This window comes from Cupressus sempervirens, chromosome 5 (assembly GCF_028749045.1).
Source record: "Cupressus sempervirens isolate cs-2001-9-10 chromosome 5, ASM2874904v1, whole genome shotgun sequence".
Classification (NCBI taxonomy): Eukaryota; Viridiplantae; Streptophyta; class Pinopsida; order Cupressales; family Cupressaceae; genus Cupressus; species Cupressus sempervirens.
The window spans coordinates 403,334,653-403,349,726 of record NC_143122.1 but is presented as its reverse complement, the minus strand read 5'-3'; positions in this window follow the sequence as shown (position 1 = coordinate 403,349,726).

Here is a 15,074-nt window from a genome sequence, read left to right as displayed (position 1 = left end):
CAAGTTAGCCATCCAAATCAAATGATTGGAGGTAGCTTGTGATAACTAGGGTGTAACTTTGAAGATAATACTTGAGGTCCATAAAAGTTTCCTGGAAAAACACACTATAAGTATATAGCCCATGACATTAGTGTCAAAAGGGGGAGTATATATCAAGGGGGAGTATGCATGATCAGGAGAGATACATTTTGAAGATCAAGCATAAACTGAGTCAACAAGTTAGCATATGCTAAATCTACTTAGAAGGAGTATTGAATTTTTCAATTTAGAATGGTACAATCAACTTAGAGGGAGTTATTGAATTTTGAGGTATGACTGATGAGTCATAGGTTTTGCAAAAATTTTGTGTGTAAATGGATATTATCTGAGTTATGCTTGAAAGGATAAGGTTATTCAAGCATGACCAAGTATTTTTACACTCATGTCAAAGGGGGAGATTGATAATCTCATGTTGATTCTAACATATGAGTGATAATATACTTAAGTCACTTACTTAGTTAATGTTGAACAAGTAATACATGTTGAGCATAAGTTGTTAGAGAGTATATGATGAGCAAGATATATTCAATATGTGTCAAGTAACTAGCAAGTTCTAAGTCACTCAAGTGTGAAGTAGATAGTAAGTGCTGAGTTATTTAGATGTTGAGTGATCAATGGATGTTAAGTCATTTAGAAGCTAAGTTATAGCATTGAAGTTGTAGTTGATGCTGAAAATCTTGGACTTCAAGTGTAGAGTAATATAGTTTTGACATAGTTGTTTGTAATGGCACAAACTACTATATAAACCTTTTTTGAGCCAACTTAAGGATTTTTTTGTGATTTGAGATGATAAGGAAAAATCTTTATTGAGAATACTATGTAGTACATGCACCCAATTAGAAAAAGGAAAGGTTTAAGTGGCAATATGGGCGAATCACAATCATTGATTCATACCTAACCCTAAGTCACCCAGATCTTCTTAAGGGGGACAAACCCTAGAAACTTTTTATGAATGTGTAAGGAGAAAAGAGAGAAGTTTGCATGTGCAAACATAACATTAATCATGACTAAGGAATTGTGAATTGAGATATATTACAGGATCAGTTAGAGGAGAATAGAGGAAAGGAATTAGAAGACAACAAAGATACATTTGATTAGGAAGGATCAAATATACATCAAGAAAGAGGTGATCTATCATCAAGAAATAGAGTACTAATTGAAGGATCATTGCAAAGACATTCTCATAGGTGAATTGGTTAAATTTCTTAACAAAGTACTCTTAATAGGTTGTTGTAAATCCTTTGATAGGGTGCTTACTTCATTGTATGTCAAAGTCCTTTTACTAGACACGATTTTAACAAGGTGTTGAAATCCTTTAATAGTGTAAGATCTAACAATCTTGTAAAGCCTTTAATAGGGCATACCTTTCATAGGATAGATCATGTTTCATGATCAAAACATTTTAACCTTCATTGAATACACTTTATTACTATAGTAGTGGAGATTTGTGGGTGTCATCCCCACCCCAATTTTACCTTCTCCTTGGATGGTTTCTAGGTAACCAAATATTTTGTGCCATACATGTGTTAAATATTTATTTACTTTCATGCTATCGATGTATATGCTTAATTTGGTATTTTAGTTTACATATATAGATTGTGAGATGGATGTGTGGTGAGTGATTTTAAGGTTGAAGTTTTAAGTGCTGATTCATGTGCCCTCTCAAAGTTTACTTTCCCTATTATATTTCCAATAATTTCATGATAAAAAACAAGACAATATTCCATGGGGCCAGAAGCTTCTCCCTATTAAAGCCACCTCTCAGCCAAATTTGCTCTTCATCTACCTTGAAGAAATGATTTATAATTCTCTCATCTTCAACTTTAGCCAGCCTTTTCCAATTTTTTCCTTCCATTGAATACTAGTAGCTTGAGAAATAAATTCTTTATTAATCTCAAAAGTAATACCATTTATGGTCACCATACAATCATTCTAGCAGTTAACCAGCTGTATATAAATATGCTCATTGTAGCTTCCATGGTAGTCATGAACAACATAAACCACCTTGAATGATATACTTCTAGGCACATTCCTTCTTCTTCCATTCACTTCCAAGTTTCCAAATTTCATATCTATCTCTGTCCCCTCCCATATAGACTTGAAACTCAGGCTCCTTTCTTTTGTGCAACATGAAAACCTTAAGGGAATCATAGAGCATATCTTTCACTTTGCAGAAAAAAACTTTTTAAACTATTCAAGTTTAGTGAAAGGGTTAAAGTAATCCTTCTAGAGATTACTAATGTTTTGGTTATTATTATAAGTTCCTTTATTAGAAAGAGTATTGTCATCATAATTCTAAGTGCTTTGATCAGAAATATCTTGAGGTCAATTACTTGAAATGTGCAAATAATCCTCTTCATTAAAGTTGAAATTTTGGGAATTTCCAAAATAATAGAAATAAATTCTTTAAGAGCTATCATTAATGTTCCATCCCTAGGTGTACTTGAAAATGTAACCCTAAATATTACAAAAATTTCCCTTTAGAAAATTTTGTAGAAAAGTGTAGATGAGATCATAATTATTTAAAGTGGATGCCAACAATCCAATTATGCCACCTATGAGACATGTTATTGAAGAGGTGTTCCTTCACTCTATACAAGAGTTTTACTTTCATGCGAGAGGGATGCTAGTTGTCACCAACAATGTAGTCCAGTCATTTCAAAACCCAAACTCGCTAGTCTGTTAGCCACCTTGTTCCCCTCCTAGAATGTGTGTTTGACTTTGGTCTCATCCATTTTTTCTAGGAGAAGCCAAATGTTAGACAACATACTTGTTAATTCACATCCAAACTTTGACCATTGATTAGCAACATCCACAATCATCTTAAAGTCTCATTCAACATAAATCTTCTATTTTCCTAGGTGGATCATATATTTTATACCCCATAGAAGTACTAGAGATTTTTCCATATTTGAAGAGTTAGTTCCAAAGATACTAGTATAGGCCAATATGTATTTCCCTCCCCCATCTCTAAAAATTCCACCACCTATAGTGTTGTCTACTGATTTAACATTGTTTAAATACTAGAAAGCTGAAAAAAATGTAACTAAGGGTAGCTAATTCCTATGACTGATGCATTTTACTAGAACCTATGCCAACTAACAAGGCAACCATTCTTTCTCCACTTCAAGCTCTACAATACCTTCTCAGATAGACCTTGGATTCTCACAAACATCACCAGTGCTAAAAATTCTTTAGAATCCAAAAAAAGCCAATGTGACCCTTGAATCTTCAACACTCATGTAATAAAATAGGAATGCAATAGATAGTTACATAATCTATTAATGCACAAGATAAATGGGGAGTCTTTAAACTCATAAATAGCAATGGGAATAGATTTGTAATAATTTGAAGATTCAATGAGAACCATGAACCAAGAAATAAGAAAAATGTAGATCCTATAGGTATGATCAATGCCTTATGCATGTGGGCATGGAGAAATGAGAAACCAATTCATTGTACTATGCACTTATGAAATAACATCATATTTTTGAGGTGAAGGCTTGCAACACATCACAACAATAAATCTAATTCAACCTACTTATGACAATCCCTATGTAATACCAAAAAATCCCCAACTCCCAACAAGAATATTAATCAATCCCTTGGATTGAAGCATCAAGGATAAATGGGTATCTCACAACAAGACAGTAGGAGAGATCCAAATCAAAAATTATTTTAATTGAAATTCTTGTTATTCGTCATTACAATGACAAGAAGATAAAAGATTCAAAACCCACAAAGTATTGGAAATACAAGAGGGGTAATTAAGAGGGGAGGGGTGAATTAGTTACCACAAAAAATAAATCCTAGATCCCTTAGATGTCAATATAAATCAAAACTGAACTTTGTTGTAACTTGGTAAACACATAAGAGAAAATGTTGTAACTCAGTAATCACTAAAATAGCTTGGTAAATTCTTAACATGATAACCTTAATATATTATTTGTGATTGATGTTACTTTAACTTAGTTGTAAACACATAAAAGAAATAGCATGAACACAATTGGCACCAAGATTTTAACAAGGAAACCCAATTTGATAAAAACCACCAATTGCAACTAGTTACTTATTTTCACTCTTCTAAAGTGAGCCCTGTTAGGAGACAACCATGTTAAAAGTTAAAAAGCACACTGTTAGGTGTGACCTTGTTAGATGATTTAATCACCCTGTTAGGAGTGGCCTTGTTAGAGGTCTTTAGACAATTCGATAGAAATGCTACCTTGTTAGAGGATTTACAAATAGCTATTAAGAAAACTTTGTTAAAAGATTTAGATCACTACTATAATGGTTAGAGAGTACCAATGAGATGACCTAATTTTTGATGCAACTAAATTGCTGATTATAGATCTCAATTCTAGCTTGTATACTTGATCCTTCCTAATTGAATGTATCTTTTCATTTGAACAAGGATATTCTACTCATCCTTGTAATTTGATTCCTCTAAGAATCATCAAATCTTCAATTATGTTCACACATTCAATCCTCAATTTAACCTTATATTTATATCTTACACATTGTCAAGTCATCTTGAATATAGCTTAGAATAGTTAATACTCATCTTCTCTATCAACTAGAACCAACAAATAATTCAATTGAACTCAATATGTCGAAACAAAAAAATCCTTCATTAACCAACCCTACTTTGTACATACTAGCTCAAAGCGATTTTCCTATGTTAACCAAGTGAACTCGGTTAACACTATGTATTCAAAAAGTTCCTTTGGTAACTAAGTGAGTTCAGTTAACACTAGTTCCACCCTAGATTTTCTTCATTACCTGAGTGAGCTTGGTAACACTCAACGTCTATAAAATTTACTTTGTCACCTGAGTGAACTCGGTAGACACTATATTCTGAACTAGACAAATTTTTGAATGCTTGGTAGACACATGAAATTGACTTCAATGCTCGAGTGAGCTCAACATACACTAACTGAAAATGATATGAAATTTTTCTTAACATCAAAGACAATACACAATTAATCAATTATTTCCAAAAATCTCCCACTTTGGCATTGATGGAAACACAACATGCCATAATGCAATGAAGTTTTAGAGAAAGAATAGAGTAAGTAACATATCCTTAGTTTCATTCTGATTCTCATCGATGAAAACTCAACTCCCTCTATCAGTGTGAACTCCCTCTACCTTTAGTTCCTTCTTTTGATAGCAAACCTCTGCCTTTGATATTAGACCAAGTCCATTTTCCTTCTTTGACATTTCTTTCTCTTTATTAAGTTTCTATGAGATATGAAAGTACACTTCTCCCTCTTTGACATTTCATGCCAAAGGCAATATTCAGTGAATATCAATGTACCTCATGTATTGATTTATTTGCAATATGCCCTTGTCAATACAACATCAACTGATTGATCTTCAACATGCTCTAGTTGATGCATCACTAAAATTTATTTAGTGAGTTTCAGATAGGGGAATGACATGACCCTTAACTTACCTCTTAGATACAAAAATGCATCCTTAGGTAATGGCTTAGTGAATATGTCTACAATTTTTTCTTTAATATTCAAATATTCCGATATTATCTCTTTATCTTGTACCATTTCTCTCAAAAAATGATATTTTATAGAAATGTGTTTTGTTTTGGTCTGCATCACTTGATTCTTTGATATATTAATTGCACTAGTGTTATCATAGTATATAACTACTAGATCCTTGATCTCTATCTTCATATTTGCCAATAGTTGTTTGAACCAAACAATATTATAACAATTAACTATTGTTGCCACATGTTTTTCCTTTTCTATGGATTGAGAAATACAATTTTGTTTCTTTCTTGTCCAAGTCACTAGTCTTTTACCAAGAAAAACTGCTTCACCATTGATGTTTTTTCTGTCATCAACACTTCATGCCCAATCAATATCTGTGAATTCTTTCAAATCCAAATTGCCTCCTTTTTTGTAGCATAAACCATAGTCTTTAGTGCCTTTTAGATATCTAATGATTCTTTTGATTTCCATCATGTGATTTTCTTTGGGATTTGCTGAGAATCTTGCCACCATACCAACTATTAATGCAATATTAAGACTTGTATGCACTACATACTACAATTTTCTAATCATTGATCTATATGTGGTCTAATCTACCTCCTTGGAATCATCATTTTTGGAAAGCTTATGTCTAGTAGACATAGGAGTTCCAACTAGCCTTGAGTCTTCCATTCCAAATTTCTTTAGTATCTCCTTGATATATTTAGATTGAGTAATGTAAATACCATTTTTCTTTTGCTAGATTTGTAATCCAATAAAGAATTTTATCTCTCCAAACATAAACATCCTAAATTGTTAACTCATTTCTTCCAAAAAAGCCTTGCACAAGTCATCATTTCCTATAAATAAAGTGTCATCAATGAAGATTTTTTCCAACACATCTTCTTGTCTGGTCCTTCTTTAATATATAGATTATTGTTAACATTTGTTCTTTGAAAACCAATTTGTATCAAGTACTCATGAAGCCTTTCATATCAAGCTCTAGGAGCTTGCTTGAGACTATATAATGCTTTGTGTAATTTGCAGACCATATCTCTTTTGCTAGGATCTACAAAACCTTTAGGTTGTTCTATGTAGACTTCCTCATCAAGAATTCCATTCAAGAATGCAGATTTTACATCCATTAAATAAACTTTAAATCTTTTATGAGATGCATATGCTAGTAAAGTTCTAACACCTTCTAATCTTGCAAAAGGAACAAAAGTTTCACCATAATCAATACCTTCTTCTTGAGAATTACCTTTACATACTAAAATTTCTTTGTTTCTTGAAAATTCTCCATCTTCATTTATCTTATTTTTGAATACCCATTTTGTGCCAATTACATTTTTATTTTTGGGTCTAGAGAAAAGAGTTAACATTTTTTCTTCTCAATCTGTTCTATTTCCTCATTCAGTACTTCAATCCAACTTTCATTATCAAAAGCATCTTTAACATTTGGTTCAAATTCAACAAGAAAACATGTACCTTTTTATTTGTTTCTTATTATTGTTCCATCTGACTTGTCTCCAATGATCTGTTTAGGTGCATGACGTCTTCTAACATATCTTGCTAACAAAGATAATTTGGAATTGGATTTTATTTCATTGATTTCTTCATGATCTTCTATATTAAGCTCGAGTCCCACTATCTGTGACTCAGGTCCATCAGACTCAGTTCTCTCTAGAACCACTTCAATAGCTTCTAACCACAACTCAGGTCCTTCAGACTATGACTTGGGTTGTACTGATTGCAACTTAGTAGCTTTCGAAGATCTTGGTGATTCAAAACATGAGGTCTCTTAACTTTTAGATAGATTTGGAAAAGTATAAGGTTCATAATAAACAAATCTTTTGTAATCCTTAGGTTCTTTGTTGCTCTCTTCTTCACTCTTTTCTACAAACTCAACAATTCTCACATGTGCACTTTCTATGATCTTATGAGTAGTCAAATTCAAATACTTGTATGCTTTACTTTTGTAAGAGTATCCTAGGAATATGCTTTCATCACCTTTGATATCAAATTTACCTTTCTTAGATTCCTTCAAGATATAACATTTTCTACCAAATACTTTTAAGTAACTTACATTGGGTTTGTAGCCATGCTATAGTTCATAAGGAGTTTGATTTGAGTCATTCTTCAAATATATTCTATTCAAGGTATGGATCACATTACTAATTGCTTCCTTCTAGTATTTGATTGTAACATTCTTTCTAATCATCAGTGTTCTTGCACAATCCATGATGTATCTATTCCCTATTTCAATTATACCATTCTAGTGAGGTGTCCCAGGGGTTGATACCCACCTCTTAATTCCTTATTCAATGTAGGAATTATTGAACTCATTGGAAATGAATTCACCACCTCTGTCTAATCTCCAACATTTTAGCTTCTTTCTAGTTTATTTTTCTACTCTTGCCAGATACCACTTAAATTCCTAAAAAGCTTTATATTTTTCTTTTAGATACATTAGAGTCATCATTCTAGAATAATCATTAAAAAAAAGAATAAAAAACTTATCTCCATAATAACTTTCTATTCCAATAGATCCACATAAGTCTGTATGTATAAGATCTAAGACTTCTTTAGAATGATGGTTCTTGTTTTTGAAAATAGTTTTTCCCATCTTGCCAATTTGACAATTTTTGGATAGACCCATATTAGGTTTCCTCAAGCTAGGAATACTTCTTAATCTTCTATTTTTTCTTATCTTGACCAGATTATCAAAGTTTACATGACATAATCTTTTGTGCCATAACCAACTTTCTTCTACTTGAGAAATAAAATATGAACTTTCACTGAGATCTAGATAGACTAGATTAACTTTTGTTTGTTTGCTAGATCTAACCATATTTCTTTTTCCATTTATGAATTCTATGTTGAATCCAATGTTATTTAACTGTGCCACTTTCAATAGATTATGCTTTAGTCCTTCAACCCAATAAGCATTGTCATATCTACATTCATTGGTTAATGAGATACAACCTTTTCCTTTTATGCAATAAGGTTCATTATTTTCAAATCTCACACTACTACCATCATAATGTTCCATGTGTTCATATTTTGATTTATCACTAGTCATAAGATGTGAGCAACCATTATCAATAATATATGTAGCATTTTTTCTAACATGAGAGATAAGTGTCATTTTATCTGCTTCATCACTAGATTCATATTTTATTACAATATATACCATTTTATCTTCATTGTTATCACAATCCTTACCCAGAAAACAAGATTTCTTACCTTTGTCCTTGTAGTTTTTGAATTCCTTCTTGCCTTTGAACTTATTGCTTTTTTTTTCATCCTTGTCTTCTTTTTTTGGGCACATTGCAGCAATATGAACAACTTTTTCACAAGAAAAATAAATTAGAGGAATCTTACCTTTGTACTTTCCTCCACCTTTGGAATATTTCCTTGCAAGTAGGGTTTTAACGAATTCAAGATCACTGTCTAAACTTTCTTCTTCTTCTTCTTCACTTTTTGATTGATTGGCTTTTGATTTTGCACCCTTTTTTGTTGAGTGAAAGCTTGGCTTCAAATGTAGACTCAATAACTTTGGAACTAGGGACATAGTTATCATAATTATCCAACTCAAAAGCTATCAATCTTTTGACTCGAGAATCCAAATTTATATTTCTATTTGGACCACATCTCATTTCTTGAATAATAGACACTTTAATTACATATATAGGAAGAAGGGTTCTAAGTACATTTCTTACAAATATTTTGTCATCTCTAGATGCTTTGATTGTGCTCACACTTGCTTTAATTCATTCAACATATTTTGCAATATTTTTATCTTCTCTCATCTTCATCTGATCAAACTATCCTCTGAAACTTTTGGCTTTAGCTCTTCTTACATCATCATCTCCTCCATACATGTCTTTTAGTTTGATCCACATATCATAAGCTATAGTGTAACTTTTTACTTCATCAAATTCAAAATAATTAAGAGCAAAGGTAGTGTCAATCATCATGATGTTATGATTTTTCTTTTCAACAATATCTTTAACTTATAATGTTCTAGTAGGAGTCTTGTATTCATTATCAAGATATTTACAACTAGAATCACTGATAGTTTCCAAATGTAACCTCATAAGTCCTTGCCATGGTACAAAGTTGTCTCGGTTCAACTTGGGAATCTCTCTTCTGTAAGACATCTTGATTTTTAGCTTTGGTCCTTGAAACCTTGCAAACACTAAAAGCTTTGATACCAATTGTTGAAAATATAAGAGGAGAAATTGTGAGGGGAGGGGTGAGTCAATTACCAAAAAAAAAAAAATCCTAGATCCCTTAGATGTTAATATAGGTCAAAACTAAACTCTGTTGTAACTCGGTAAACACAAAGGAGAAAATGTTGTAACTGGGTAATCACTGAAATAGCTTGGTAAATGCTTAACATGAAAACCTTAAGATATTATCTATGATTGATGTTACCATAACTTAGTTGAAAACACAATTATTGAGCTCCTGGATCCTCCCACACTTTTTTTGGGGAATTTGGAAGGAGCGCAACAACAAGATATTCAGAGACAGAGAAGCTCTTGAGGTTATAATAGCTGAGAAAACTAAAAGCCTTATGATAAAGAACTATGCCATAACCAAAGAAGGAGACATAAAGGTTGGAGGGAACAATAAAGCCAGGAAAGAAGACATGATCAAAATAAGACAGGAGGCTATTTGGTCTTTTCCCCCTGAGAACTGGCATAAAGCCAATTTTGATGGGGCGGCCAAGGGAAATCTTGGTCTAGCTAGATGCGGAGGTATCATAAGAAATAGTTTGGGAGGTGGCATTGCTGCTATCTCTTCCCCTATTTTCCACCAAACCAATCATCTAGCTGAAGCCAGTGTTGCTACATTCACTGTTAAGTTGGCCCTGGCCTTAGGGATTGAGCAGCTATGGCTTGAAGGTGACTCCATAAATATAATAAATTGTATTTTAGAAGAACCCTCCTGGACCATCGAAAGCATTAATGAGGACCTAAAATTGGACTTAAGGAAATCTAAAAACTACCATGTCAGCCATGTTTATCGTGAAGCAGACATGATCGCTGACTGGTTCGCCAACAAAGTGGTTGCTAGCAACTCGGTGATGATGTGGGGAAGAAACAATGATTTTCTGGCAGTGGTGATTGAGCTAATCCGAAAGGAGAAAATCCATGACACCAACATAATGTCTTTTTAATGATGATAGGATTTGCAAAATCATACTTCAAAAAGGGAATTATTTGGAGTTACAAAGGTCAGGTCTCTAGAGACCATCAGGATGACAGACTCACCCAGCTTGAGTAGAAGGTCCAAAGGCTAGATTCTGTCCACCAGATAATCACCAAACAGATAGTGGACACCCTTCACACCTTGAATGAGAATATTGTCAATCTGGGGGACTATTTGACTACAACTAGCCTTGATAGGGATGCAGAGTAGAACACAAAGTAAGGATTCAACCGGGATGAATTTCAAAAATAGTCCAGTGACCAAGTGAATTAGGGGAACTAGATGAACACTCCTACTAGGATTCAGGAGGGCATGGCCAGTCAGAAGGACAATGATGCTACAAAAACCCTGTAGGCCATGGAAATGGATGGCCACTAGCCTATTCGCCTGGCTTTTCTTTTCTGTCTCTGGCCTTTGTTCTTTGGCTTTAGGCCTTCTTTTGTTTCTGGCCTTTTGTGGTAATTTTTTGTTTGTTTAGTTTGTTTCATCTCGCTCTTTTTGCTGTAAAACTTTGGGTTTCATGATCCCTGTAAAACCTGTTTTACCTAATCAAAAACTTAGTTGAAAATACATAAAAGAAATAAAATGAACACAATTGATACCAATATTTTAATGTGGAAAACCAATTTGGGAAAAACCAGCAATTTCAACTAGTTATTGATTTTCACTCTTCTGAAGTAAGCCTTGTTAGGAGTCAACCCTATTAAAGGTTACAACACACACTGTTAGAGGATTTAATCACCCTATTGGGAGTGGCATTATTAGAAATATTTAGACAATTCAATAGAAATTCTACCTTGTTAGAGGATTTACAAATAACCATTAAGCCAACTTTGTTAAGAGATTTAGATCACTGCTACAATGGTTAGAGAGTAACAATGAGATGACCTAATTCTTGATGCAACTAAATTCTTGATTATAGATCTTAATTCTAGCTTGTATACTTGATCCTTCCTGATTGAATGTATCTTTGCATCTCAACAAGGATATTCTTTTTATCCTTCTAATTTGCTTCCTCTAAGCATCATCAAATCTTCAATTATGATTCAATCCTCAACTTGACCTTATATTTATATCTTACACATTGTCAAGTCAGCTTGAATATAACTTAGAATAATTAATATTTATCTTCTTGGTTGGCTAGACCCAAAAAACAATTCAATTGAACTCAATATGTCAAAATAAGAAAACACTTCGTTAGTCAAACCTGCTTGGTAGACACTAGCTCAAAGCAATTTTCTTGTGCTAACCAACTAAAGTCAGTTAACACTATATATTCAAAAAGTTCCTTTGGTAACCAAGTGAGTTTAGTTAATACTAGTTCCTTCCAACATTTTCTTCATTAACCAAGTGAGCTCGATTAACACTTAACTTCTATAAATTTTACTTTGTCACCTGAGTGAAATCATTAAAACCATTGTCTTCTGAACTAGGAAAACTCTAGAATGCTTAGTTGGCATAGGAAATAGACTTCCATGCTTGAGTGAGCTTGACATATATTGACTGGAAATGATATGACATTTTGTGAAAGACAATACACAATACACAATTGTTTCCAACACAAAGATATAACAGTAGATCTAACATATTTTCTCAACAAGAAAAACTGTACATCTATTGCTCAAAACAAGAGAAATACTAAAGAATTATGAAAACACAAGTTGGAAACTTGTCCAAACAATTAGAACTAACCCCATACAATGAGAAGAAAATAAAAGATATAGAAGAATGAAGATGGGTGGATTTGATCTTTGGATGCCAAATCTCACCTTTATTTTCCATATATTGTTGTGACAAAGCCTATCTCATCTCTCCCCAAATAAAAACCAAATCAAATCCCATTGTTTATCACAACAAAATTTCAAAATATCTCTCCAAATGAGGAGAAAAACCATTTGAAACTTTGGTCTTTTATTGCCATAATTTGGTATGTAGTCAAACTAGTCAACCCTACAAGTGCCACATGTTGCGATGCGATTAGCTCCTCCAATCCCTTTCACTACCCAGTCATCATTCTTGTAATTAGAAGGCACCATTGTTGGCACATTGCACAATCAACTTCACTCTCAGATCTTGTAACCACCAACTCAACTACTTGTGCCTACGGACACGTGTTAGGGTAAAAGTACATAGTTGTGTCACCTTTCAGGTTGACTTATTAGAACAACTGAATTTGACTATTTCTATCTAAAAATCAATTTTATTCAAACATATGATCTAAAAAAATTCATTCTAGCTAAGTTATATATGGTCTCACACTTTTCCAATTATAAATGTCTATTAAATGCATGTTTTGTACTAGTTTCTATCCAATTACTAAAAAAATAAAATTATTTTAGAAAACTAACATTTCAATAACTCTTATACTATTTTTAATGACATTTTTTAATAACATATAAATACCATTTTATAGATCTCAAAGTCAAGAATATTCTCATATAGAGTTTATAGTGTTTTAATTAGATATAGTATGTTATAACTCAAAAACTCTACAAGTACATATTTTGACACTCAAGAAGGTTTAAATTTTGAGAAAGGAAAAAATATTAAATCGTATAAAAAAAAATTAAAAATCACACAACATTTTAGAAGAGATAGTCCTCTTCAAGAATGTATAATTTTTCTTTTGGTTAGAATAGTTTTGTTTTGAAAAATGTGGTGGGACATGACAACTATCAATTTTAGGTGAGTTGAAATTTGAGTTGTTATAAAAGATAAAATATAGGTCTTAAGCCAATTTTTTATTTTTTTATTGTTCTAGCTATATATGTTATCTATAACATAATGTAAGATCAAAGGGTAATAAGTTTATTTCCATATAGTTTTGTGGTGGGAACAAGACCCCTAATTTTTAGCATTTTTCAACAAGTAAAAAATTACCTTTAAAAATTAGGAAAATATATCAATTCTTATTCCAAATAATTATTAAAAATTATAATCCTAAACTTCATCCATTTCTACACATTTTATTAGTTTACTTCATTATCAACTTCTAAATAATACTACGAGTTTTATATCATTGAAGATGAAGAATTATACTTCTACTAGCCTTTTCCTTTATAAAAGGGTGACACGGCTTTGTGATTTTACCCGTCATCCTATTAGAAAGTTATGAATATTAAACTCCTTGTGACTTTTCATTTAGTAATCATGAAGCTCATTGGATCCCTACCACATGTCAACATCCATTTTCATCCTGTTTGGGACCCCATGCCATGTGGCAACTTGTCACAATAGCACAATGAAATTATGGGGTCCTCCATTCTCTTCATGAAATTACAACTACTCCACAACTATCATCTTTGCCATCTCATCTCCTTGGGATCATCTACCACATATTGTATGTCTATTTGCTCGTCTGATTGTCTAGTCACCATCCATGTCATTCAAAATTTATTCGTTGACCTGCCAGATTGGCCTAGTGGGCCCACACACAACCTTTTCCTTATGTCATAAAGCCTTATGCTTTATACATATAATTATTGCATGCTTCTATATTTATACCAGTCAATAACCCACTTCTCGAACAATATGGGATAATAGGAAAATAAGTTTCCTCCCTAGGTCATGTGCGCTATGAGCAGAAGAAGTAATTCCATTACATGCCCCAAAATAAATGACGTGCCTCTATGGATTGTCAACCCATTATTCTCACTTCTGAATGGAAAATGATATTCATTTATAATTTTCTTTGATTGAGCTCTCCATACATTCTAAAAACAACACCATACTACCCACTTCACCCAAGTGATACTTTGAAAAAGACTTAAGCTAGAGATATTAGGAAGATCAATTTAGCTATATTAAGGAAAAAAAATCAAAGTGGTCAAAGGTGTTGAAATATTAGTCAAGTTGGTTATTTGTGACACACACTTATTTAGAGTCTATATAGCTATCGAGCTCATTAAATAGTCTATAGTGTTTTCCATGTAATTCAGCAACCACCGAGCTCTATAGTTGCTATCGATTCTTTTGGACTAATCTCAGTAATTACCAAGTAGATTCAGCCAGTTTCAAGTCTAGCAATTCAAACCATGCATTTCAATGTATACCAAGTTTATCTGTGGTTACTAAGTTCATAGTTCATGTGATATGAAGCCAATAGTTATGTAGAATTGCAATGTCTACTGAGTTCACAATTCAGGTGATGTAAAGCCAATGTTAACTGAGTTACTTCATGGTATCCAAGTGATTAAGTGTTTGCCAAGTTGCACAATATCTACCAAGTCACCAATGTAGATCGAGTTCAAGACTACTTGAAAGCGATCAGTATGGACTGAGCTTCTATGTCTACCAAGAGCATGATGATACTAAGCAGTGACATGGATG